Source organism: Balaenoptera ricei, chromosome 9 (assembly GCF_028023285.1).
Source record: "Balaenoptera ricei isolate mBalRic1 chromosome 9, mBalRic1.hap2, whole genome shotgun sequence".
NCBI classification, from domain to species: domain Eukaryota; kingdom Metazoa; phylum Chordata; class Mammalia; order Artiodactyla; family Balaenopteridae; genus Balaenoptera; species Balaenoptera ricei.
Genome location: NC_082647.1, coordinates 65,628,436 through 65,655,117, shown reverse-complemented (window position 1 = coordinate 65,655,117; position 26,682 = coordinate 65,628,436). Strand labels below are relative to the sequence as shown.

Below are 26,682 nucleotides of genomic sequence, written 5' to 3'. Positions count from 1 at the left end.
GGGACACATACAGACTGAAACTGAGGGGATGGAAAAAGATATTCCATGCAAATGGAAATCAAAAGAAAGCTGGAGTAGCAATACTCATATCAGATAAAATAGACTTTAAAATAAAGAAGGTTACAAAAGACAAGGAAGGACACTACATAATGATGAAGGAATCAATCCAAGAAGAAAATATAACAATTATAAATATATATGTACCCAACATAGGTGCACCTCAATACATAAGGCAAATGCTAACAGCTATAAACGAGGAACTCAACAGTAACACAATAATACTGGGGGACTTTAACACCTCACTTACACCAATGGACAGATCATCCAAATAGAAAATTAATAAGGAAACACAAGCATTAAATGACACAACAGACCAGATAGACTTAATTGATATCTATAGGACATTCCATCGAAAAACAGCAGATCACACTTTCTTCTCAAGTACACACAGGACATTCTCTAGGATAGATCACATCTTGGGTCACAAATCAAGCCTCGGTAAATTTAAGAAAACTGAAATCATATCAAGCATCTTTTCTGACCACAACGCTATGAGATTAGAAATAGATTACAGGGAAAAAAACGTAAAAAACACAAACACATGGAAGCTAAATAATACATTACTAATTAACCAAGAGATCACTAAAGAAATCAAAGAGGAAATCAAAAAATACCTAGAGACAAATGACAACGAAAACATGACAATCCAAAACCTATGGGACGCAGCAAAATCAGTTCTAAGAGGGAAGTTCATAGCAATACAATCCTACCTTAAGAAACAAGAAAAATCTCAAATAAACAACCTAAACTTACACCTAAAGCAACTAGAGAAAGAACAAACAAAACCCAAAGTTAGTAGAAGGAAAGAAATCATAAAGATCAGAGCAGAAATAAATGAAATAGAAACAAAGAAAACGACAGCAAAGATGAATAAAACTAAAAGCTGGTTCTTTGAGAAGATAAACAAAACTGATAAACCTTTAGCCAGACTCATCAAGAAAAAGAGGGAGAGGACTCAAATCAGTAAAAAGGAGAAGTTACAACAGACACTGCAGAAAGACAAAGCATCCTAAGAGACTACTACAAGCAACTCTATGCCAATAAAATGGACAACCTGTAAGAAATGGACAAATTCTTAGAAAGGAATAACCTTCCGAGACTGAACCAGGAAGAAATAGAAAATACGAACAGATCAATCACAGGTAATGAAATTGAAACTGTGATTAAAATCTCCCAACAAACAAAATCCAAGACCAGCTGGCTTCACAGGTGAATTCTGTCAAACATCTGGAGAAGAGCTAACACCCATCCTTCTCAAACTCTTCCAAAACATTGCAGAGGAAGGAACACTCCCAAACTCATTCTACGAGGCCACCATCACCCTGATACCAAAACCAGACAAAGATACTACACAAAAAGAAAATTACAGACCAATATCACTGATAAATATAGACGTAAAAATCCTCACAAAATACTAGCAAACAGAATCCAACAACACATTAAAAGGATCATACACCATGAACAAGTGGGATTTATCCCAGGAATGCAAGGATTCTTCAATATACGCAAATCAATCAATGTGATACACCACATAAACAAACTGAAGAGTAAAAACCACATGATCATCTCAATAGATGCAGAAACAGCTTTTGACAAAATTCAACACCCATTTATGATAAAAACTCTCCAGAAAGTGGGCTTAGAGGGAACCCACCTCAACATAATAAAGGCCATATATGACAAACCCCCAACAAACCCACAGCAAACCCATTTATGATAAAAACTCTCCAGAAAGTGGGCATAGAGAGAACCTACCTCAACATAATAAAGGCCATATACGACAAACCCACAGTAAATCATTCTCAATGGTGAAAAACTGAAAGCTTTTCCACTAAGATCAGGAACAAGACAAGGATGTCCACTCTCGCCAGTATTATTCAACAGAGTTTTGGAAGTCCTAGCCATGGCAATCAGAGAAGAAAAAGAAATAAAAAAATAAACAAATTGGAAAAGAAGAAGTAAAACTGTTACTGTTTGCAGATGACGTGATACTATACATAGAGAATCCTAAAGATGCCACCAGAAAACTACTAGAGCTAATCAATGAAGTTGGTAAAGTTTCAGGATACAAAATTAATGCACAGAAATCTCTTGCATTCCTATACATTAACAACGAAAGATCAGAAAGAGAAATTAAGGAAACAATCCCATTCACCACTGCAACAAAAAGAATAAAATACCTAGGGATAAACCTACCTAAGGACCTAACTAAAAGATCTGTACTCAGAAAACTATAAGACACTGATGAAAGAAATCAAAGGTGACACAAACAGATGGAGAGATATACCATGTTCTTGGATTGGAAGAATCAATATTGTGACAATGACTATACTACCCAAAGCAATCTACAGATTCAATGCAATCCCTATAAAACTACCAATGGCATTTTTTACAGAACAAGAACAAAAAAATCTTAACATTTGTATGGCGCCACAGAAGACCTGGAATAGCCAAAGCAATCTTGAGGGGAAAAAACGGAACTGGAGGAATCAGACTGCCTGACTTCAGACTATACTACATAGCTACAGTAATGAAGACAATATGGTACTGGCACAAAAACAGAAATATAGGTCAACGGAACAGGATAGAAAGCCCAGAGGTAAACCCACACACCTAATCAACTAATCTATGACAAAGGAAGCAAGGATATACAATGGAGAAAAGACAGCCTCTTCAATACGTGGTGCTGGTAAAACTGGACAGCTACATGTAAAAGAATGAAATTAGAACACTCCCTAACACCATACCCAAAAATAAACTCAAAATGGATTAAAGACCTCAATGTAAGAGGGACACTATAAAACTCTTAGAGGAAAACATAGGAAGAACATTCTTTGACATAAATAACAGCAAGATCTTTTTTGACCCACCTCTTAGAGTAATGGAAATAAACACAAAAATAAACAAATGGGACCTAATGAAACTTAAAAGCTTTTGCATAGCAAAGGAATCTATAAACAAGATGAAAAGATAAGCCTCAGAATGGGAGAAAATATTTGCAAACAACTCAAAGAACAAAGGATTAATCTCCAAAATATATAAACAGCTCATGCAGCTCAATATTAAAAAAACAAACAACCCAATCCAAAAATGGGCAGAAAAGCTAAATAGACATTTCTCTAAAGAAGATATACAGATTGCCAACAAACACATGAAAGGATGTTCAACATCACTAATCATTAGAGAAATGCAAATCAAAACTACAATGAGGTATCACCTCACACCGGTTAAAATGGTCATCATCAGAAAATCTACAAACAGCAAATGCTGGAGAGTGCGTGGACAAAAGGGAACCCTCTTGCACTGTTGGTGGGAATGTTAATTGATACAGCCACTATGGAGAAAAGTATGGAGGTTCCTTAAAAAACTAAAAATAGAATTACCATATGACCCAGCAATCCCACTACTGGGCATATACCCAGAGAAAACCATAATTCAAAAAGACACATGCACACCAGTGTTCATTGCAGCACTCTTTACAATAGCCAGGTCATGGAAGCAATCTAAATGCCCATTGACAGACGAATGGATAAAGAAGATGTGGTACATATATATAATGGAATATTCCTCAGCCATAAAAAGGAACGAAATTGGGTCATTTGTACAGACGTGGATGGACCTAGAGACTGTCATACAGAGTGAAGTAAGTCAGAAAGAGAAAAACAAATATTGTATATTAACACATATATGTAGAATCTAGAAAAATGGTACAGATGAACTGGTTTGCAAGGCAGAAATAGAGACACAGATGTAGAGAACAAATGTATGGACACCAAGGGAGGAAAGCGGGGTGGGTGGGTAGTGGTGGAGACTGGGATTGACATATATACACTAATATGTTTGAAATAGATAACTAATAAGAACCTGCTGTATAAAACAATAAATAAAATTAAAATTAAAAACAAAAAGGCCTATGGCATTCCCAACCAAAGTGAAAGGAGATGAACAGTGATAAGCATAAGCTGTCAGATGAATAGCTCTCCTCTAGGTGTTCAAAATACTAAAGAGGCATTTGTGCTACTCTTGCGGAGACTCCCGAGAGGACAGACTCAGTATGCCCATAGAGCAGCATACCATCTTTTAAAAAGAAGTAGGAAGAGAAATAGACTACAGACTGAACTTTTTAAATGAAAAAACAAAAAAACTGAAAAAAATTTAAATTACCAGATCAGATCATATTTTAAACTGGATAGAATGAAAAGTTAATTTAAAAAATTTTTCCTGAATTAATATATGTTTAATGAAATTCTAATCAGAAACTCAACAGCTTTTTCTAATTGGAGAAAATAATCTTCAAGTTAGTATTTCTTTTAAAAAAAAATTACTATTACCAAAGAGTAGCCAAGAAAAGGACCACAATGATATACCACATATTTGAAAATATTAAAATTAATTAAACATTGTATTTGTATAAGACAAATGCAAATAGACCAGTGGAGCGAAATAGAGAGTCCAGAAACAGCATCCAGTATACATGAGAAGTAATAGATGATCTTTATGGTAGTTCAATTACATAAGAAAATGATGAGTTATTTAATAAACAGCATAGATAAAACGGATGTACGTTTGGAAGACAATACAAGTGGACCTCCGTCTTTTAATATTTACCATAGTGTTAAACTCAAAATTATTTATCATCTTGAATGTACAATAAAATAATAAATGCATACATACATATATATATACTTTCCAGGAGAATTCATGTTAAAAACTGGAGCCTTCTAAACTAGGACATTTTATTGCTTCCCTTCTCTATTTTTCTCTGGCAATCACTTTGGTTCTTCCCCTTCTCTTTTATCCTTCTCAGGACCACCAGATTGTACCTCCAAAAGTATCCTGTTTCATTCAACTGCTTAGAAATTCTTACGATTTTTCTCCTTTCTTCCATCAGAGGCTTTGCCTATCATTTTTCTTATTCATGCAAATTTTCTCTTGGATTTTTTAATTGAAAGAAAAGTATTTGGTATCTTAATCTGTTTAGTTGGTCTACAAATTGATTCTGCTAAATTAGAAAATGTCCATGGTAAACTGGCTTCAGTATTGGCTAACCTGGCAGAACAGCCTGTGGGAAATTATAGTGATTGAAAAGTTTACTTTTTTTCCCTCTTACCAGATTTTCCCTCTTACCAAGTTCAAACAAAATAAAAATGGGAATTTAAATTTTATTAAAACTTAAAATTTGTTTAGATGACCCTCAAGATGGCGAAGGAGTGGGAGGACGTGGAGTTCATCTCTCCCAACAAACGCACCAAGAATACATCTAAAAATGGAACAATTCTCACAGAGCACCTGTTGAACACCAGCAGAGGACCTTGGACACCTAAAAGGACATGAAAGATTCCCACATAACTGGGTAGAACAAAAGAAAGAAGAAAGGAAGAGGAGAAGTGGGACAGGACCTGCACCCCTAGCAGGGAGGTTAAGGTGAGGAGAGGCTCCTGCATCTGGGGAAGCCCCCTCACTAGGGGGGAGGTCAGCTGGGACAGAAGGGGAGCCTCGGGGGCTTAGAGGAGAGCCCAGCAACCGGTCTGTGGCAGGCAGGACAGAGTGAGACCTACAGGGATGGTCCATGCCACAGCCCAGGCTGAGGCGGGTGTCCACCAGGGCACACGGGGGAATGTGGAGTTTGGAGAGCAGACCCAGAGAGGGGACTGCTGTTGGCTGTGAGGAGACAGCCTGGGGGGACGGGAGTGAGGAGCTCCACAACCCAGAATGCTCGTGGAGGAAGCCCTGATCACTACAGAAGGGAAGTGCCATGGTTGAGTGATGCGCAGGGGGCAGGGCCGCCATTGCAGCCTCTCTACTCACGCGCTGGCCCCGCATCCATGGGCACTAGGGAGGGCCCCCTCCAGAGCCGGCTCGCACGCCCCCACCATTGCCTCCTCCGCCCCCCACCCCGGCCTGGGCAAACTACTCGCTGTCTCGGCTCCCTCCTGCCTGACGGGATCGTGCGTTCCAATTGCTACCCCAGCGCCCTCCCCACCTGGGCAGCCCACGCACCCCAATCTCCGCCTCGGCTTCTTCCTGCCTGATGGGCTCCTTCCTGCCTGATGGGCTCGTGCATCTGGATTGCCACCCAGCACCCTACCGCCTGGGCAGCCTGATCGCCACCTTAGCCCCCTCTCTCCTGATGGGCTCGCATGCTCCAGCAACCTGTGGAACAGACTCTGGTGGGAGGAACACATGCAGAGTGGGGGATGAAACCACAGTTGAGCCCCAGGGGCTGTGTGACTAAGGAAAAAGAGCTGAAATCTCCTCCTGACTGCATGAACCATGGAGTTACACCTCTGCTGATGGCTTCCTAAATTCAGCACCTGCGGAACATCAGAACAGATAACAAGTGCTCCTGCAGCTGAGAAGGGTCTGGCTTTAGCAGCTGCGGGCTTTGTGGGAGCATACACACAGCGGTTGGGACAGACCAGAGTCTGAGCTGCCTCCATACCTCCCACAGCGGGTCCAGGTGCACAACTATTGCAGTCCTGGGACCTGCACCAGTGGCCTGGTGAAAACAATGCCTAAGAGCAACCAAGGCCAATTGCCGGCATACCCACAGTTAAAGTGGGACAGAGAGCAGTTCCAACAACAGTGTACTTTGTAAGCCCACACAATGGGCAAAAGGGGACACAACAGAGCACATTCACAGGTGAACAGCTCCAGAGGAGGAATACTCAGTGGCTTCCCTCCCAGTGGAAATGCCCCAATCCCGCCTACCTCCCACTGCAGATCAGAAACACAGCTAAGAAACAGATCTGGGGGCCTCTACTCCAACAACTAGGGAGCAGGTCCTGCCCCTGACAGGGCAGGGACAACCACAGAGCAAAGGGGAGGCCCCGCTCAATATCCAGGGCAGGTTCTGGTCACCACAACACCAGTCAAACCCCTTATCAAGGGGATAATGACATAAGCCTCCAGACCAACTTCACCCACCAGGGGGCAGACACCAGAAGCAAGAGGAACTACAATCCTGCAGCCTGCGGAAAGGAGACCACAAACACATAGAGGGAACCTACCTCAACATAATAAAGGCCATATATAACAAACCCACAGCAAAAATCATTCTCCATTCTCAATGGTGAAAAACTGAAGGCATTTTCTCTAAGATCAAGAACAAGACAAGGATGTCCACTCTTGCCACTTTTATCCAACACAGTTTTGAAAGTCCTGGCCATGGCAATCAGAGAAGAAAAAGAAATAAAAGGAATCCAAATTGGAAAAGAAGTAAAATTGTCACTCTTTGGAGATGACATGATACTATACATAGAAAATCCTAAAGATGCTACCAGAAAACTATTTGAGCTCATCAGTGAATCAGGTAAAGTTTCAGGATACAAAATTAATACACAGAAATCTCTGGCATTGCTATACACTAACAATGAAAGATCAGAAAGAGAAATTAAGGAAACAATCCCATTTACCATCACTTCAAAAAGAATAAAATACCTAGGAATAAACCTGCCTAAGGAGGTAAAAGACCTGTACTCAGAAAACTATAAGACACTGATGAAAGAAATCAAAGATGACACAAACAAACAGTGAGATATACCATGTTCTTGGATTGGAAGAATCAATATTGTGAAAATTACTACCCAAAGCAATCTACAGATTCAATGCAATCCCCATGAAATTAACAATGGCATTTTTCACAGAATTAGAACAAACAACTTTACAATTTGTATGGAAATACAAAAGATCCTGAATAGATAAGGCAAACTTGAGAAAGAAAAACATAGCTGGAGGAACCAAAACAGTAATCAAAGCTACAGGAACCAAAACAGTAATCAAAGCTACATTAATCAAAACAGTATGGTACTGGCACAAAACCAGAAATATAGATCAATGGAACAGGAATAGAAAGCCCAGAGATAAACCCATGCACCTATGGTCACCTAATCTATGACAAAGGAGGCAAGAATATACGATGGAGAAAAGACAGTCTCTTCAATCAGTGGTGCTGGGAAAACTGGACAGCTACCTGTAAATGAATGAAATTAGAACACTCTCTAACACCATACACAAAAATAAACTCAAAATGGATTAAAGACCTAAATGTAAGGCTGGACACTATAAAACTCATAGAGGAAAACATAGGCAGAACACTCTGTGACATAAATCACAGCAAGATCTTTTTCAATCCACCTCCTAGAATAATGAAAATAAAAACAAAAACAAACAAATGGGACCTAACTAAACTTAAAAGCTTTTGCACAGCAAAGGAAACCATAAACAAAATGAAAAGACAACCCTCAGAATGGGAGAAAATATTTGCAAACAAAGCAACCAACAAGGGATTAATTTCCAAAATATACAAAGAGCTCACGCAGCTCAGTATCAAAAAAACAAACAACTGGAACTTCCCTGGTGGCCCAGTGGGTAAGACTCCACACTCCCAATGCAGGGGGACCGGGTTCAATCCCTGGTGGGGGAACTAGATCCCACATGCATGCCACAACTAAGAAGCCCACATGCCGCAGCTAAAGATCCTGCATGCCACAACGAACATCCCGCATGCCATAACAAAGACCCAGGGTAACCAAAATAAATAAATAGATAGATAGATAGATAGATAGATAGATAGATAGATATTAAAAAAAAAACAAATAACCCAACCAAAAAATGGGCGATCTAAATAGACATTTCTCCAAAGATAACATACAGATGGCCAAAAAGCACATACAAAAATGCTCAACATCACTAATTATTAGAGAAATGCAAATCAAACTGTAATGAGGTATATCACCTCACAATGGTCAGAATGGTCATCATCAAAAAATCTACAAACAAATGCTGGAGAGGGTGTGGAAAGAAGGGAACGCTCCTACACTGTTATTGGAAATGTAAATTGGTGCAGCCACTATTGAGAACAGTATGGAAGTTCCTTAAAAAACTAAGAATAGAGCTACCATATGATCCAGCAATCCCACTCCTGGGCATATATCCAGAGAAAACTGTAATTTGAAAAGATACATGCACCCCAATGTTCACTGCAGCACTATTTACAAGAGCCAGGACATGGAAGCAACCTAAATGTCCATCAACAGAGGAATGGATAAAGAAGATGTGGTACATATATACGATGGAATATTACTCAGTCATAAAAAAAGAACAAAATGATGCCTTTAGCAACAATATGGATGGCCCTAGAGTCTGTCATACTGAGTGAAGTCAGACAGAGAAAGACAAATATCGTATGATATCACTTACATGTAGAATCCAAAAGAAAAAGGGTACAAACGAACTTATCTACAAAACAAAAATAGAGTTACAGATGCAGAAAACAAATTTGGGTTACCAGGGGGTAAGTTGGGGGAGGGAAAAATTGAGAGATTGGGATTGACATACACACACTACTATATATAAAATAGATAACTAATAAGGACCTACTGTATAGCACAGGGAACTCTACTCAATACTCTGTAATGCCCTATATGGGAAAAAAATCTTAAAAACAGTGGATATATGTATATGTATAACTGATTTACTTTGCTGTACACCTGAAACTAACATAACCTTGTAAATTAACTATACTCCAATAAAAATTATAAAAAATAAAATTTTAAAAAATTTGTTTATTAATTGTTAAAATTTGTTACATCACCACACTGAAATAAAAGTTAAGCTTCACTGATTAACCAGAGTGCTTCCTATACTTATATATTTTAAGACTTGGTTCTCTTTAGGTCTTGATTGGCAGACTTAAACCATAGTGATCAGTTGTAAAAAGTTTTCCTTTGTCAAATTTTCTCATAAAAATGTACTTGTAAAGAACTAGGAGTCTGTAACAATACCACCTAGATTAAAATTTTAGCTCTATGCTTTCAAGTTGTGTGACCTTGAGGAAATTAATTAACTTTTATGTGTTTCCATTTTTCTTGGTTTTTAAAATCTGGATAAAATTAATGTCTTCTACCTGGTAAAGACGGCTGCAAGTTCTTTGTTACTTCTGCTACATTCCACTGTTTTGAATTGGGCAGACGTTGTGACTGCTTGATCAACAAAATATTGTAGAAGTGATGCTGTGCTTAAGAGATTGATAGCTTCCTCTTCCTCTCTCTTAGAGCATTTGTTCTTGGAACCCAGCCACCATGCTGTGAAAGAGCTCAATTAGCTCCGTGGAGTGGCCACTCTAGAAAGGTATCAAGTCTCCAACCAACAACCAACACTGGCTGGACCCCTAGCCATTAGCCAGCACCAATATAACAGACAAGATGAGTGAGTTATCTTAAAGGAAACCTCATCTGTCATTACTCTGCAGAGATGAGCTAACCCCACTAAACTATGCCCACATCACAGGTTTGTAAGCCAAATATATTATTGTTATTTTAGGCCAATAATTTGTGTATGATTTGTTACTCAGAAATAGATAACAGAATTTGGTCCCTGGAAGTTACGAAAACCTAAAACATGTGACGTTGGCTTTGCCACCAGGGAGCAGGTAGAAGCCGGAGAGCCTCCAAAGGATTGCTTTTGAAAGCTGAAAGGGCCTGTTGACTTAAAACAAATAGACTGCCAGCTATTTCTCTAGCAATGATGGGTTTATTCAGGATCAGGAGAGAACTGAAATTCAGGGTTTCCAACCATGGCAAGGCACATGCAAGTCCCCACAGAGCAAGGGAAGGAGAGTGTTTTTATTGAGGGGGAGAAGGAAGTTGGAGGGCTATAGTAAAGAAAGAGTCCAAAGTTTATCATTGGCTGAGTCCTTGCCAGGAAAGAAAGCGGGTCTTTCTTTTCATCAGCTTTGCTATTGTCTCAGGGCTTGAGACCTCCCTTTCTGGTCTTCCAACTCTATTTAATTGAGGTTTCTGTTTATTAATTGTTTACAGGCCTTTCCTAACTTCGGGCAATTGTGGAGTTTGGAAGTCATGTTAGAACAATTATTCACTCCCAAGTTTTTGAAGCATAAAAGTTTTCAAGTATAATTGAAGAAAGAAAAAAAAAAGAGATCAATTAGACTAGAATGTAATTAGTTGCTTTGGATTCAATTTAAAGGGTTATAAAATAAGATCTATCAAGAAAGTCTTAAAGTTCTAGAGATTAATTAATACTGGAATAGAAGTAGCTGGGAAGATTCACAAAATAACGCTCAGTATATCACCTAGAGTTTTTCTCCACTGACAGGACAATAAATCATGTGCTTAAACAACAGCAGGAAGGAGATGGGCTAAATTTAAAATGCACTTGGCAGAAGAGTTAAGCCTGTAAATTCTGAAAAGGTCTAAATCAGTCGTGTTTGCTCTGGACGAAACCCTGACAAGAAGCCCAGAGATGAACTAGTTGGCCTCCTCAGTATTCATCTGCATGCTTTCAGCTGCAAGTACCCTGACTCAAAGTGCTGAAACAGTGAGGCCATGTGTAATCATCTTACACCGCAGGAGACCACAACCAACCACTGCCGGCCTGATTGGATCCCCAGCTCTGTTACGTCATCAAGGATTCAGGTTCTTGTACCACTTGTACTCTTAGTATCACTCATATATAATCAGTGAGAATTCGCTCACCTAACTACACCCAGTCGCAAAGGAGACTGGCAAATATAGTCTCAGGTTGGTCAGCCATGCCTCAGAAAGATGGGGGATAACCACAGTCTGACCCTCGCTCATGTCAGCCAGAGCTCAAAACGAGGCAGTGGAGACTGCCAAGTGAATCCTGTGCCCCAAAAGATAGAAACAAAACCTTTGGAATGATCTTTTTGGCAGGTGTAGTCAGTAAGAATAAGAACAAAAGACTAGTGCCCAGCTAGGAATCCCTTATATGGTAGTAGGTAGCCAATAAATGCCAATCTGGCATATTCTCAGCCTAGTGATATTGAAACAGGAGGGAAGGGGGCAGGGCACAACCTTTAAAAGAATGACATAGCCATTGAGGACATGGCATAAACTTGTTAGAACCAACTAGGCCCAAGATGGCAGACGATTCGATCTCCAGTAGACCTTGAGCCTCATTATACACTCATTGTAGTACATTAGCAAATGCTAAGTAACACAACCACAGGTGCCATGACAGTTCCATCAAAGGCCAAAAAGTGGGTGGTGGCCCAAATCCTGGAAATCCCCGCCCTTTCTACAAAGGAGTTGGAATAATCCTCCCACTTGTTAGCCTATGAAACTACCCAGTCCACAAAAACTAACCACCGCACATTTCAGGGCTGTTCTCGCCTTTTGAGACAGACTGTATTCTGTCTATGGAATGTGTGTATCTCTAAATAAATCCACTTCTTACCTATCACTTTGTCTCTCACTGATTTCTTTCTCTGATGACGAGACATAAAGAACCTGAGCTTCATTAAGTCCTGAGACCAGGTGTGTGATTTCAATTAAAAGTGTGGGTTTGAGTCCCAGTCTGAGTTTTGGCTGGGTTCAAATCCCATCTGGGTTGTGCAGTTTTGGCATAATGGCAGTCTGCTCCTGCCCAGAGCTGCCCTGACCTAAAGGATTCCCCATTCCACATGGGTCACACCGACCAAACTTCAGGTGGATTTTGTTGAAGAACCAGAGAGGTAACGAGGAGCTGTGTCCACTTCTTTCTTTTCCTTACCTAGTCTTTTGCACTGCTTGGGGTTGAACCTGAAGTAGAAACAACCTAAGCTGAGAGAGAATGGCCATTCTTAAAGCCCAAACTGGCCTTGGTGGCCTGGCCTCTCTCACCAGCACAAGGCTCTCCATCCATCTAAGAGCAGGTTTCACTCGTACTCAACGTGGAGCAAAATGGCAGAAGGCATTTCGTGAAGAAGAATGGGAAACCAGGTAATATCTAACACCTGCAAGAAGTCTTCACACCTGCAAGACGTCTTCACCCCCTTGCTCCTGAATGAGCTAGCTTGCTTTCTCAGTGCAACGACAGGCGAAGCTGCTACTTTGCATTCCAACATCAAATAAAGCCTGTTTTGGATTATTTTACATATGGGATTATTTGTACTGTTGTTCCTTTCTGAATCAATGGTTGAGTGCAAAGTGTCTAATGCAAGATGTTATCTACAGCCAGAAATTTTAACCACCATGAATCCAACATCCGTTTTCCAAAAGAAATTTTGTAATGTTATGCTTTAAATTTTCTACAGAAAAATTAGGGCCATATATCCACTTATCTCATCACAACCACCACCGCCCCCCCCGAAAGAGCCGTATCTAGCACCTCCTAATTGTTAACTTCTGAGCCTGGTTATTATCGAAGGCAACAGGATTGAAAGTCTTGCAGATTACACACACATTTACAATTATAACTTCGTTAGAATCCCAAGAAACAAAGTTGATCATGCTGTAACACACACATTTCCATAGATGTCTCATCTTTAGACAGATTGACATCAAATGTCTTTTAAGACTATGGCAAACCCCTGAGGGTTTTAATGCTCAAGTATGTGATAGATAATGTCAGACCTATGCACATTAGTTATTTCCCAACACTGAACTTCAGATACCTGAATCCACAGAAGTCAGTTGGCAGGGCAGCTGCACTGTAAAACTCCAGGGAAAATCAGGTACATCATAGACCAGAACTGTTCAGAGCAAATCCTACACAGCCATACAAGGCAGCCCAGCAGGTGTTTTTCTTGCTGCCTCTAAACATAGAGCGCTACATGACACAAGGATCTCCTATTGCTGCTCTTGTAGACGACAGCTTGCCAGTGTAAAAGGCAGGCTCTCCAACTTCCACATGCCATCACTTTACCTTCCACGCCCAAATAAACATGCCTGAGCTACCACTAACGTGTCAGAAATCAAGTCCCCGTCACCACGAACTCCAGCTACTTCTAAGGCCCCCAGGATGCTATCTCACATGCTTTAGAAACAGGTCCCTTGCATTCTCTAGCTCCAGCTTCTTCATCACACCACTTTGCTGCTGCCTCCTCAGCTTATGACCGCTGCTAGTTTGGGTTAGACAATGTGAACCTGGGGCTGAGAAGTACCTCTGAACTGCCTACCATCCCTGCATTGCTTCACCCATGAGATGGAAGACAAGGTCAACATCAGGGTAGTCATGTCCAGACTCCCTTCTACATCTGTCTCTCGGTTGAAGAGTCTGAAGAAGGAGATAGGCTTATGTAATCACACAACAGGAAATTCAAGAAGGGAACATAATTCAGTTCTCTAATTTGGGTGTTGAAATCAAGGTAGCGCCAGTCATTCTCCTACTGCATTTGCCTCGGTGACATTACATCACACAAGCATCCAATGCTAGATGGTCCCTGTGCTTCATATCTGGAAGATTCTGGATACTTGCCATGGCAGATAAGTGACTCCAAGGAGAGTCTTGAGAGCTAGTGCAGCAGTGCCTGATTGGTAAAGGGACTTGGTGCTTCTGCAGCAGCCAGACAGCATTTCATGATGTTAGCAGAAGCCACCAAACACTAAGTGACTCCTTCTTTGAATGCTGGTAACACCTAAGCTCCTGGGAAGAGGAGACCATGCTAACCTCTGTGACTCCACCCCAGAGGCAGAATTTCAATTAATTCTCTGCAGCAGAAGAGACCAATCCATAAGTTTCACCAAGACCCTATGGAAGGATCTGGGGCAAAGGGAGGAAAGGGAAGTGTTTAGGAGGAACATTATTTATGGCTCTACGTATACACATAGGGCCTAAGTCTAGCTGTATCCTCTGGGTTCCTTGCTAGAGTCTCCTGTCCTAGCCCATGGCTCCAGGACAACTTGAGGCATTTCTATCAGGCTAAACACCACACAGACCCTTGATATCTGTCAGTGCTACTTCTTTCATTTCTCAAGCTCATTCTTGGGTCCAAAGCCCACCTCCAGAGCCCTCATTCTCTGATAATCAACTGGAGAAGAACACACTGCTTTCAGGGGAAACTCCGCAAGATTAGACTGTATTTGACATCAGAGCATTTTCCAGATATGGTAGGATTACAGACAACTTTGACTTTCTTATTTATACCTTTTTATTTCCTGAAACGTTCATGGAGAATAAATATTTTCACAACAAGAAAATGTAATAAACCATTTTCATTAAAAAAAAACAATAAGCCCACATCTGAGTAATGTTTGTTCAGGGAGCCTACTTTTCTCCAACAAAAATCAAATGTTCCTTTGAAAAGATTCAGTTCAATTAAACAAAACTTGAAACTTCGCCAGTAATTATCACAAATCTACATAAAACAATGTAATGCAAGAGAATGTTGCCTTTAATCTAGTAAAATAGATACACTTCTACTTGACTAAGATGTTCTGAACTGAAGGGGAAAAAAAACTAAGATAAATTCCCACTATTTTACTTCCTTATTTCTGTAGTAACAATTACCGCAGATTTAGTGGCTTAAAACAACACAAACTTATTCTCTTACAGTACTGGAGGTCAGAAATCTAAAATCAAGATGTTAGCAGGTCTGCATTTCTTCTGGAGATTTCAGGGAAGAATCTGTTTTCTCGCCTCTTTCGACCTCTAGAGGCCACTTGCATTCCTTTCTTGGCTCACTCCAACCTCGTGTCACTCCAAGCTTTTGCTTTCATCTTCACATCTCCTACTCTTAACTCTGACCCTCCCACCTCTCTCTTATAAGGACCCTTGTGTTTATATTGGGCCAACCCGGTTAATCCAGGATAAACTTCCCATCTCAAGATCCTTAACTTAATCACACCTGCAAAATTCCCTTTTCCACATAAAGCCATATCTTCACAGATTAGGTTTAGGACCTGGATATCTTTGGGGAAGCCATTATTCAGCCTACCACACCCACCTTATATTTAAAATATGTTCTTATTAAGTAGCCCCCCAGATGTTACCAATATATCCAAAATTCCAAAATGGAAAATTCTACTGTAATATTTTTTTTAAAAAAAGAACTGTCAAATCTCTTGACTTATATCTCACATTTTTAGAAAATTGGCTGGATGATCTCAGATTTGAAGCCAGTTAAACTCAAGTCTTTTCACGTGCAGACATAAAAAGAATAGTTGTAAATATGTTTATGATCAATTGTTGGAAATGTAACAATTTCCAGTTATTTCCTCATAGGAATCTTTAGTCTAGACATTTTATAATAACTCCAGTGAACATTTAGAGCTGTTTGTTTCCTAGAAGGAATAAAGAAAGCAAAGGAGAAAATAAAAGAAATCCCTGCAGTTTGACAGAGGTAAAGCACCAGAGTCTAGGTCAGAGTGCTGGTAGAAATCCCTGCAGTTTGACAGAGGTAAAGCACCAGAGTCTAGGTCAGAGTGCTGGTTTTGTTACTTATTAGCCATATGACTTTAAGCCAGTCACCTTACCATATCCGTCTGTATAAAACTGGGAATACTACTTCCTGCCTTGCCTACCTGACAGGTTGGGGCAAGAATAAAATGAGATAATTGCAAACATAGGCTATTATCATCATCCTACAGGGTGAAGCATTTATACTGTTATCCCCTATTTTTAACTAGGATCACAAGGAGAAACACTTCAGTTTGGAGTTCATTGAGCTATTTCCCTGGAATTCAGACCATGGAGCATTCAATCTGAAATTCCTTCTATCTTCACATAAAGCCTCACAGGAAAAGAGAAAAAAAAAAAAAAGGATCATCTTAAAAGTAAGAAGTATGTCTGTGGCATCTATGAACTCGACGATTTATTTAGTGAGGAGAACTCAGTACATTTGTCAGTAAAGCTGGCCTACTCTAGCATTATTTCTTCCACCTCCAAAAAGTTTTTGTCAAGTTTTCACAGAACAATGGAAAGTCACCAAACAAACAAACAAAAAACAAACAAAAACTTGTCTTCCATGTCAGGATGGCCTGAAACATATATTTTGAGTTCCCTCTTGTTCTCTGGGATAAAAACCACTGCATTGTAAAATGTTTTCATTCATATTATAAAAATCAATTGGCTTCAACAATCTTAAACCTAGTTGCCCACGTTTCCACAAATTATGGTTTGAACACAAAACTTCAAGAGCTTCTTTAATGAGTCACAATCATAACTGGTATTTCCTTCCCCCAAATTTTTGTGTAGACATGCTCCAAATTTCATCCCTTTAAGACCTAGATGATCCAGCATTTCCAGAAGAGCTGCTGAGAGTGAGGCTGGCAGTCAAACGCAGGATAGCTTTGTGTACCTTAAAGAAAACATGCTTCAACATCTATTTAATATTAGAGCCATCACATTTCTCTTTGACAAGATTGTCTGCATAAAGGTTTCTTGAGAAAGCCAGGGGATTAATTTACTTCTGCCATTGTGACTGACTACAGAGCAGCTGTCAGGCAACTAAATCATCTCCAATCTCCATCACAAATTACTCTAAATGGTTTTTAAGATAAACTTGCCAAGGTTGTTATGCCTAGCAGCTCTGACTGGAAAATGTGCAATTGATTTAAATGAAAAACAAGAGGATCTGTTTGGGGTCTTCATTATAAAACTGCCATGGTGCCTTTGTTGATGCTCAAGAAGCCACAGATGTATCATGTACATCTGGAAAATAAGGAACCTGTTCTATGCACACTTCTATATAGTTCATAATTTGGCAGCATAAAATTGAGCTTGTCTAAAGCAACAGACTGCAAAAGAAGGTTACCATGAGATTTTAGAAAATGTTAATAAAAAAAAATCAGGTAATATTGTGAATCTTTGTTTCCATCAATTGTTCTTAATGCAGATGAATCCCAAAGGAGTGTAATGTATTTCTCTCCTCCACTTCTTCAGAGAGGTAAGTTGTGTTCTTGCAGTAAGGAAATAAGTACGTTAACCATGGTGGACAAAACATTGCCTGGATCATGAGGAGGTTGCATAATAAGTAATTTGAATTAAGGACAAAAGGCATAGGTTTTGAAGGAGAAAAACACCCATGAGATAAATCTGTTTAGATTGGTTTTTGCTTTTTATTTTTAATTTATGTAGCTGTGTAGGAAATCGACAGTAACACAATAATAGTGGGGGACTTTAACACCTCACTTACACCAATGGACAGATCATCCAAAATGAAAATAAATAAGGAAACAGAAGCTTTAAATGACACAATAGACCAGATAGATTTAATTGATATATATCGGACATTCCATCCAAAAACAGCAGATTACACGTTCTTCTCAAGTGCGCACGGAACATTCTCCAAGATAGATCACATCTTGGGTCACAAATCAAGCCTCAGTAAATTTAAGAAAATTGAAATCATATCAAGCATCTTTTCTGACCACAACGCTATGAGATTAGAAATGAATTACAGGGAAAAAAACGTAAAAAGGACAAACACATGGAGGCTAAACAATACGTTACTAAATAACCAAGAGATCACTGAAGAAATCAAAGAGGAAATCAAAAAATACCTAGAGACAAATGACAATGAAAACACGACGACCCAAAACCTATGGGATGCAGCAAAAGCGGTTCTAAGAGGGAAGTTTATAGCTATACAAGCCTACCTAAAGAAACAAGAAAAAGCTCAAGTAAACAATCTAACCTTACACTTAAAGAAACTAGAGAAAGAAGAACAAACAAAACCCAAAGTTAGCAGAAGGAAAGAAATCATAAAGATCAGAGCAGAAATAAATGAAATAGAAACAAAGAAAACAATAGCAAAGATCAATAAAACTAAAAGTTGGTTCTTTGAGAAGATAAACAAAATTGATAAGCCATTAGCCAGACTCATCAAGAAAAAGAGGGAGAGGACTCAAATCAATAAAATCAGAAATGAAAAAGGAGAAGTTACAACAGACACTGCAGAAATACAAAGCATCCTAAGAGACTACTACAAGCAACTTTATGCCAATAAAATGGACAACCTGGAAGAAATGGACAAATTCTTAGAAAGGTATAACCTTCCAAGACTGAACCAGGAAGAAATAGAAAATATGAACAGACCAATCACAAGTAATGAAATTGAAACTGTGATTAAAAATCTTCCAACAAACAAAAGTCCAGGACCAGACGGCTTCACAGGTGAATTCTATCAAACATTTAGAGAAGAGCTAACACCCATCCTTCTCAAACTCTTCCAAAAAATTGCAGAGGAAGGAACACTCCCAAACTCATTCTATGAGGCCACCATCACCCTGATACCAAAACCAGACAAAGACACTACAAAAAAAGAAAATTACAGACCAATATCACTGATGAATATAGATGCAAAAATCCTCAACAAAATACTAGCAAACAGAATCCAACAACACATTAAAAGGATCATACACCACGATCAAGTGGGATTTATCCCAGGGATGCAAGGATTCTTCAATATACGCAAATCAATCAATGTGATACACCATATTAACAAATTGAAGAATAAAAACCATATGATCATCTCAATAGATGCAGAAAAAGCTTTTGACAAAATTCAACACCCATTTCTGATAAAAACTCTCCAGAAAGTGGGCATAGAGGGAACCTACCTCAACATAATAAAGGCCATATATGACAAACCCACAGCAAACATCATTCTCAATGGTGAAAAACTGAAAGCATTTCCTCTAAGATCAGGAACGAGACAAGGATGTCCACTCTCACCACTATTATTCAACATAGTTTTGGAAGTCCTAGCCACGGCAATCAGAGAAGAAAAAGAAATAAAAGGAATACAAATTGGAAAAGAAGAAGTAAAACTGTCACTGTTTGCGGATGACATGATACTATACATAGAGAATCCTAAAACTGCCACCAGAAAACTGCTAGAGCTAATTAATGAATATGGTAAAGTTGCAGGATACAAAATTAATGCACAGAAATCTCTTGCATTCCTATACACTAATGATGAAAAATCTGAAAGAGAAATTATGGAAACACTCCCATTTACCATTGCAACAAAAAGAATAAAATACCTAGGAATAAACCTACCTAGGGAGACAAAAGACCTGTATGCAGAAAACTATAAGACACTGATGAAAGAAATTAAAGATGATACCAACAGATGGAGAGATATACCATGTTCTTGGATTGGAAGAATCAACATTGTGAAAATGAGTATACTACCCAAAGCAATCTACAGATTCAATGCAATCCCTATCAAATTACCAATGGCATTTTTTACGGAGCTAGAACAAATCATCTTAAAATTTGTATGGAGACACAAAAGACCCCGAATAGGCAAAGCAGTCTTGAGGCAAAAAAATGGAGCTGGAGGAATCAGACTCCCTGACTTCAGACTATACTACAAAGCTACAGTAATCAAGACAATATGGTACTGGCACAAAAACAGAAACATAGATCAATGGAACAAGATAGAAAGCCCAGACATTAACCCACGCACCTATGGTCAACTAATCTATGACAAAGGAGGCAAAGATATACAATGGAGAAAAGACAGTCTCTTCAATAAGTGGTGCTGGGAAAACTGGACAGCTACATGTAAAAGAATGAAATTAGAATACTCCCTAACACCATACACAAAAATAAACTCAAAATGGATTAGAGACCTAAATATAAGACTGGACACTATAAAACTCTTAGAGGAAAACATAGGAAGAACACTCTTTGACATAAATCACAGCAAGATCTTTTTTGATCCACCTCCTAGAGTAATGGAAATAAAAACAAAAATAAACAAGTGGGACCTAATGAAACTTCAAAGCTTTTGCACAGCAAAGGAAACCATAAACAAGACGAAAAGACAACCCTCAGAATGGGAGAAAATATTTGCAAATGAATCAACGGACAAAGGATTAATCTCCAAAATATATAAACAGCTCATTCAGCTCAATATCAAAGAAACAAACACCCCAATCCAAAAATGGGCAGAAGACCTAAATAGACATTTCTCCAAAGAAGACATACAGATGGCCACGAAGCACATGAAAAGATGCTCAACATCACTAATTATTAGAGAAATGCAAATCAAAACTACAATGAGGTATCACCTCACTCCTGTTAGAATGGGCATCATCAGAAAATCTACAAACAACAAATGCTGGAGAGGGTGTGGTGAAAAGGGAACCCTCTTGCACTGTTGGTGGGAATGTAAATTGATACAGCCACTATGGAGAACAATATGGAGGTTCCTTAAAAAAACTAAAAATAGAATTACCATATGACCCAGCAATCCCACTACTGGGCATATACCCAGAGAAAACCGTAATTCAAAAAGACACATGCACCCGAATGTTCATTGCAGCACTATTTACAATAGCCAGGTCATGGAAGCAACCTAAATGCCCATCAACAGACGAATGGATAAAGAAGATGTGGTACATATATACAATGGAATATTACTCAGCCATAAAAAGGAACGAAATTGAGTCATTTGTTGAGACGTGGATGGATCTAGAGACTGTCATACAGAGTGAAGTAAGTCAGAAAGAGAAAAACAAATATCGTATATTAATGCATGTATGCGGAACCTAGAAAAATGGTACAGATGAGCCAGTTTGCAGGGCAGAAGTTGAGACACAGATGTAGAGAATGGACATATGGACACCAAGGGGGGAAAACTGCGGTGGGGTGGGGATGGTGGTGTGCTGAATTGGGCGATTGGGATTGACATGTATACACTGATGTGTATAAAACTGATGCCTAATAAGAACCTGCCGTATAAAAAAACAAAAACAAAAACAAACAAAAAAAAAAATTTATGTAGCTGTGGATGTTTCCTTAAAGTGGTTTTTATTGTTGATTATAAAAAGATCTTGGGTATCTTACCTGTTATGATTGACAGCGCAAATGAAGACTAAGAATGTCCTGAATAGCTAAGAGGGGATGTGAGCTAGAAGTAACCCAGGCCCTTAGTGCAGAGAGGACTTTGTATGCTACCAGAGAACAAAAGGACCTCTTGACAAAGCAGCTATCAGAAGGGTACTGAGAGCAGAGAAAATTGGTAAGGAAAGATATTATTTATTGTAAGAGTTGTTGAGTATTACTCTTTACCAAGCATTGCAGTAGGTGCTGGAGATATACTAAATAAGGCAAGGTCTCTCTCTCCAAAGAGCTCAGGGGAAGAAATAAAGTTAACTTAGCATATCAAAACTCTCGGAACTCAGCTGAAGTGGAGCTTTAGAGGAAACGCTATGGTGTAAATGCTAATATTAGGAAATAAGAAAGGTTATAAATAATGATCTAAACTACAACCACAGAAGCTAAAAAGAATGAAAGAGAGTAAACTAAATACCAAGTAGAAAGAAAAATAGAGCAGAAATCAATAATAGAAAACAGACAAGCAACAGAGAGAAATCAGTATATTCAAGAGCAAATTATTTTAAAAGATCAATAAAATTAATTAAAGACTGGCCCAAATGATCAAAAAAAAATTTTTTTAAAGGAAAATATAAATTATCCATGTCACAGGTGAAAGAGGAAACCTACGACAGAGCCTCTAGACATTAAAATAATCAAGAGGATATTATAACAACATTATACCAACAAATTCAGCAACCTGAATGACACAAAATGAGCAAATCAAATTTTTCAAAGTAAAAGAAACTTGAACCTAGCCTTTCATATCCAGCCAAATTTTCACTCTAATATGAGAGAGTAATAAAAAATAAGAAAGCATCCCAGGCACAAAGGTCCTCAGAGATTTTCTCACACAATGACTCCCATCTGAAACAATTCTGATTTCCTAACTATGACTCAAAATCCAGAACCATAAAGATGTGGCACACATATACAACGGAATATTACTCAGCCATAAAAAGGAACAAAACTGAGTTATTTGTAGTGAGTGGATGGACCTAGAGACTGTCATACACAGTGAAGTTAAGTCAGAAAGAGAAAAACAAATACCATATGCTAACACATATATATGGCATCTAAAAAAAAAAAAAAAAGGTCATGAAGAACCTAGGGGCAAGACGGGAATAAAGACACAGACCTACTAGAGAATGGACTTGAGGATACGGGGAGGGGGAAGGGTAAGCTGGGACAAAGTGAGAGACTGGCATGGACATATATACACTACCAAACGTAAAATAGATAGCTAGTGGGAAGCAGCTGCATAGCACAGGGAGATCAGCTTGGTGCTTTGTGACCACCTAGAGGGGTGGGATAGGGAGGGTGGGAGGGAGGGAGATGCAAGAGGGAAGAGATATGGGGACATATGTATATGTATAACTGATTCACTTTGTTATAAAGCAGAAACTAACACCATTGTAAAGCAATTATACTCCAATAAAGATGTTAAAAAAAATAATAAAAAATAAATAAATAAATAAATAATAAAATCCAGAACCGATAAGGACGAAGACATATGTGTTTGATTACATTAAAGTACGAATTGCATGGCAAAAACCACCACAAACTGAAAAGATAAATGAGAAAAATATTTGCAACTTATAATACAAAGGATTATATGGTTAGTATATGAGGATCTTCTAAATATTGGGGGAAAAAAAAAACCAAATAGAGAAATGGACAAAAGAAATGAAGAGACAGGTCACAGAAAAAGAAATGGAAATGCCGCTCAAACCTATGAAAAAATCTCAACCTAGCTTATAATAAGAGGAGTGCAAGTTAAAACTACATTGAGATATAATTTCTCACCAAAAAAAAAAGAATAATCAAGAGATATTATGAACAACATTAAACCAACGAATTCAACAACTTGGACAAAATGAATAAATTCCTTGAAGGACAAATATTATCAAAACTGACAGAAGAAGAAATAGAAAATCTAAATGTTCCCCCTATATATTAAGTAAATTGACTTTATAGTTTAAAACATCCCCACAAAGAAAATTTCAGGCCCAGATGGCTTCACCTGTGAATGCTATTAAATATTCAAGGAAGAAATATTAATAGTACCAATCTTACACTAACTCCTTCAGAAAAAAAAAAGTGATGATATGAAATATCCAAATAATTTTACCAGACCAGCTTAAACTAATATGAAAACCTGAGAATAACAGTGAAAGTAAAGAAAGTTGAGGAACAATATCAATATCCCTCATGATACACATATAAATACCCTTTTAAAATTTGCAAATCAAACCCAGAAATACATTAAAAAGATAATATAGGGCTTCCCTGGTGGTGCAGTGGTTGAGAATCTGCCTGCCAATGCAGGAGACGCGTGTTCGAGCTCTGGTCTGGGAGGATCCCACATGCCGCGGAGCAACTGGGCCCGTGCGCCACAATTGCTGAGCCTGCGCGTCTGGAGCCTGTGCTCCGCAACAGGAGAGGCCGCGATAATGAGAGGCCCCCACTTGCCGCAACTGGAGAAAGCCCTCGCACAGAAACGAAGACCCAACACAGCCATAAATAAATAAATAAATAAATAAACCCAGTTTAAAAAAAAAAAAAAAGATAATATATGATGACAAAAATCAGGTTTATCACATGGATGTAAGGTGCTAAACAAGCAATGTTGGTTAATAATATTTGTTAATTAATAAATGTAACTCACCAAATTAAACTAAAGAGGAAGATGTACAAGATCATCTCAAAAAATGCAGAAAAAATGTTAAAATTCAAAACCTGTTTTTTTTTGAGAAAAATATTTTTAAATAAATATTTGTCTTTTTTTTTTTACATTCTGATATACATATGTAACAAGGTTTATGGCACTGTAACCAGAATCAAATCAAAAAGAAGTTCAACAAAGGAAAAAGGTGGGAAAGAAAGTAATTGGTTTTGTTTAATTCCTTTCTAGCTCCAAGCTGGCAACTTTGCACTATTTGTCTATCATTCAGCTGCCAGCTTTAACTCATTTGCACACTCAAAACACCATATTATTGCACAAGAAGCCAGTGAAGGCATATGGTATAATGGTTAGTTCCTTGCTATTTCAAAAAATCTCTTAAACCCAGAGAGAGGGAAAAAGTAATCCAGAGTACGAAACACACAAAATCAACAGTATCCTTTGTCTCTTTAAAGAATGTGAAGGGTTCTCAGACCACTTAAGCTGCCCTGATCTTCTCTTTGCACCAGTGAGCACAGCAGGGCTTGGTTTGGTTGGGTTTTTTGTTTTCGTAAGGACAGCCCAGGCAGATCCTAGGTCTTCATGATTCAAGGAGGGAAAGGGGCAGGACACAAAGGCTAGATAGTGAAGAAGGGTCTCAGCTGTTGGAATGTGATAAAGACCAGCTGGAACCAGCTGGAACCAGCTGGAACCAGCTGAAACCAAGGTGGCTTTGAGAATAGTTCCGTCATTGGCCTTTAGCTCATACCTTCATTGTAATACTAAATATCATTCCCCCTTATGCCGTGACAGTTCTGAAACAGACCATAAAAGGCCAAAACGTGAGCAGTGACCCAGTTCCTGGGAAATCCCCTTTCCCCGCAACAGCAAGAATATTCCTCCCACTCGTTAGCATACGAAATTACTTAACCCCGTAAAAACTAATGACCCCATGCCCTGGGGCCACTTTCACTTTCTGAGAGGCTTCCCATTGTGCCTATGGACTGTATATCCCTCTAAATAAACTTGCTTTCCCTTTACTCTGGCTAGCTCTTGAATTCTTCCCCGCCCAAAGCCAAGAACCCTCACTTGGCAGTCCATCCTAAGGACTCCTGTGGGTCCCAGGACTTGACACTTCCCTCTCCTGCAACAGATTTATAAAATCAATGCGGTATCAGTTAAAGTCCCAGCAGGCTTTCTTGAAGAAACTGACAAGCTGAATCTAAAACTTATATGGAAATGCAAAGAAACTAGAATCATCAAAACAATCCTGAAAAATACAAATTTCAAGACCCACACTACATCATTTCAAAACTATTATAAGAATTTCCATGTAAACTATCGTCTTCTCTGAAAAGAGACAGTTTTACTTCTTCTTTTCTGATCTTTATGTCACACAATTCTGGTTTCTAGAATATATAAATAACTACTATAATTCAATATGAAAAAGAAAGCAATCCAAATAAGAGTAAATGGGCAATAGTCAGGGATAAACCTTCACAAAGAAGACATAAAAATGCCAATGAGCACGTGAAAAGGCACTCAACATATTAGGGAAATGCAAATTAAAACCACAGTGAAATCCCATTACACATACACTAAAAGGCTAGAATTATACATTTGTTTAAAATTGATGGCCCCGAATATTGTTGAGGATGCAGAGCAACTGGAACTCACATGTATTGTTGATTAGATTGTAAAATGGTTGCTGGGCTGCACCCAGCAGGCCTGCCTGCGAGCTCTGTACCTGCCCAGGTTCGAGCCGGAAGAAAGAGCGGGGAGTCAGTGGCGACAGAAACATCAATGGTTTAATGCATGGGGGATCTTACTTACATTTCTGAAGCAACAGACCCGGAGCAACACCCCACTGGGCGCGAAGGGCAGGCAGAACATGGCGGCAGTCCACGCTCCCGCGGGAGGGGGAGGTTACCACTTATATAGGGGGAATTAGTGTCAGGTTGGCTCATTGGTTACCAGGGAAACTAGCCGAGGGGCACGCCCCTCACCACCCCCTTGATCAGCTAACAGGTGGAGATGTTCTGATTTAAAGATTAGGCAAGTTTGTAGTTAGGTCAGTCATGCGAGTAGGGTGTAGGTGAAGCAGGCACCGGTGGAACAGGGAATGTAGAGTGAGCAAGAGAACAGCCAACTCGGTGGCCTGATCATACAATGGTTCATCAACTTCGAAAGCTGTTTGCGCTTTCTTATAATGTTATACACCTACCCTATGACCTGGCAGTTCTTCCCCTAGGCATTTACTCAGAGAAACAAAAATATATGCCCTCAAAAAGAATTATACAAGACTGTTCACGGTAGCTGTATTCATAACTGCCAAAAACTACAAACAACCCAAATGTCCATCAATAGGAGAAAGGATAAACCTGGTATAT

General features: G+C 39.0%; 1 long non-coding RNA gene across 1 annotated transcript in view; it reads right to left on the bottom strand.

The window, feature by feature from the left end:
• Positions 1-26,212, bottom strand: part of LOC132372015 (uncharacterized) — a 55,498-nt gene extending 29,286 nt beyond the window's left edge. The window contains exon 1 of the long non-coding RNA XR_009505069.1: positions 26,126-26,212. This is a non-coding gene — a long non-coding RNA (uncharacterized LOC132372015). The remainder of the gene's footprint in view (positions 1-26,125) is intronic.
• Positions 26,213-26,682: the final 470 nt, after the last annotated feature.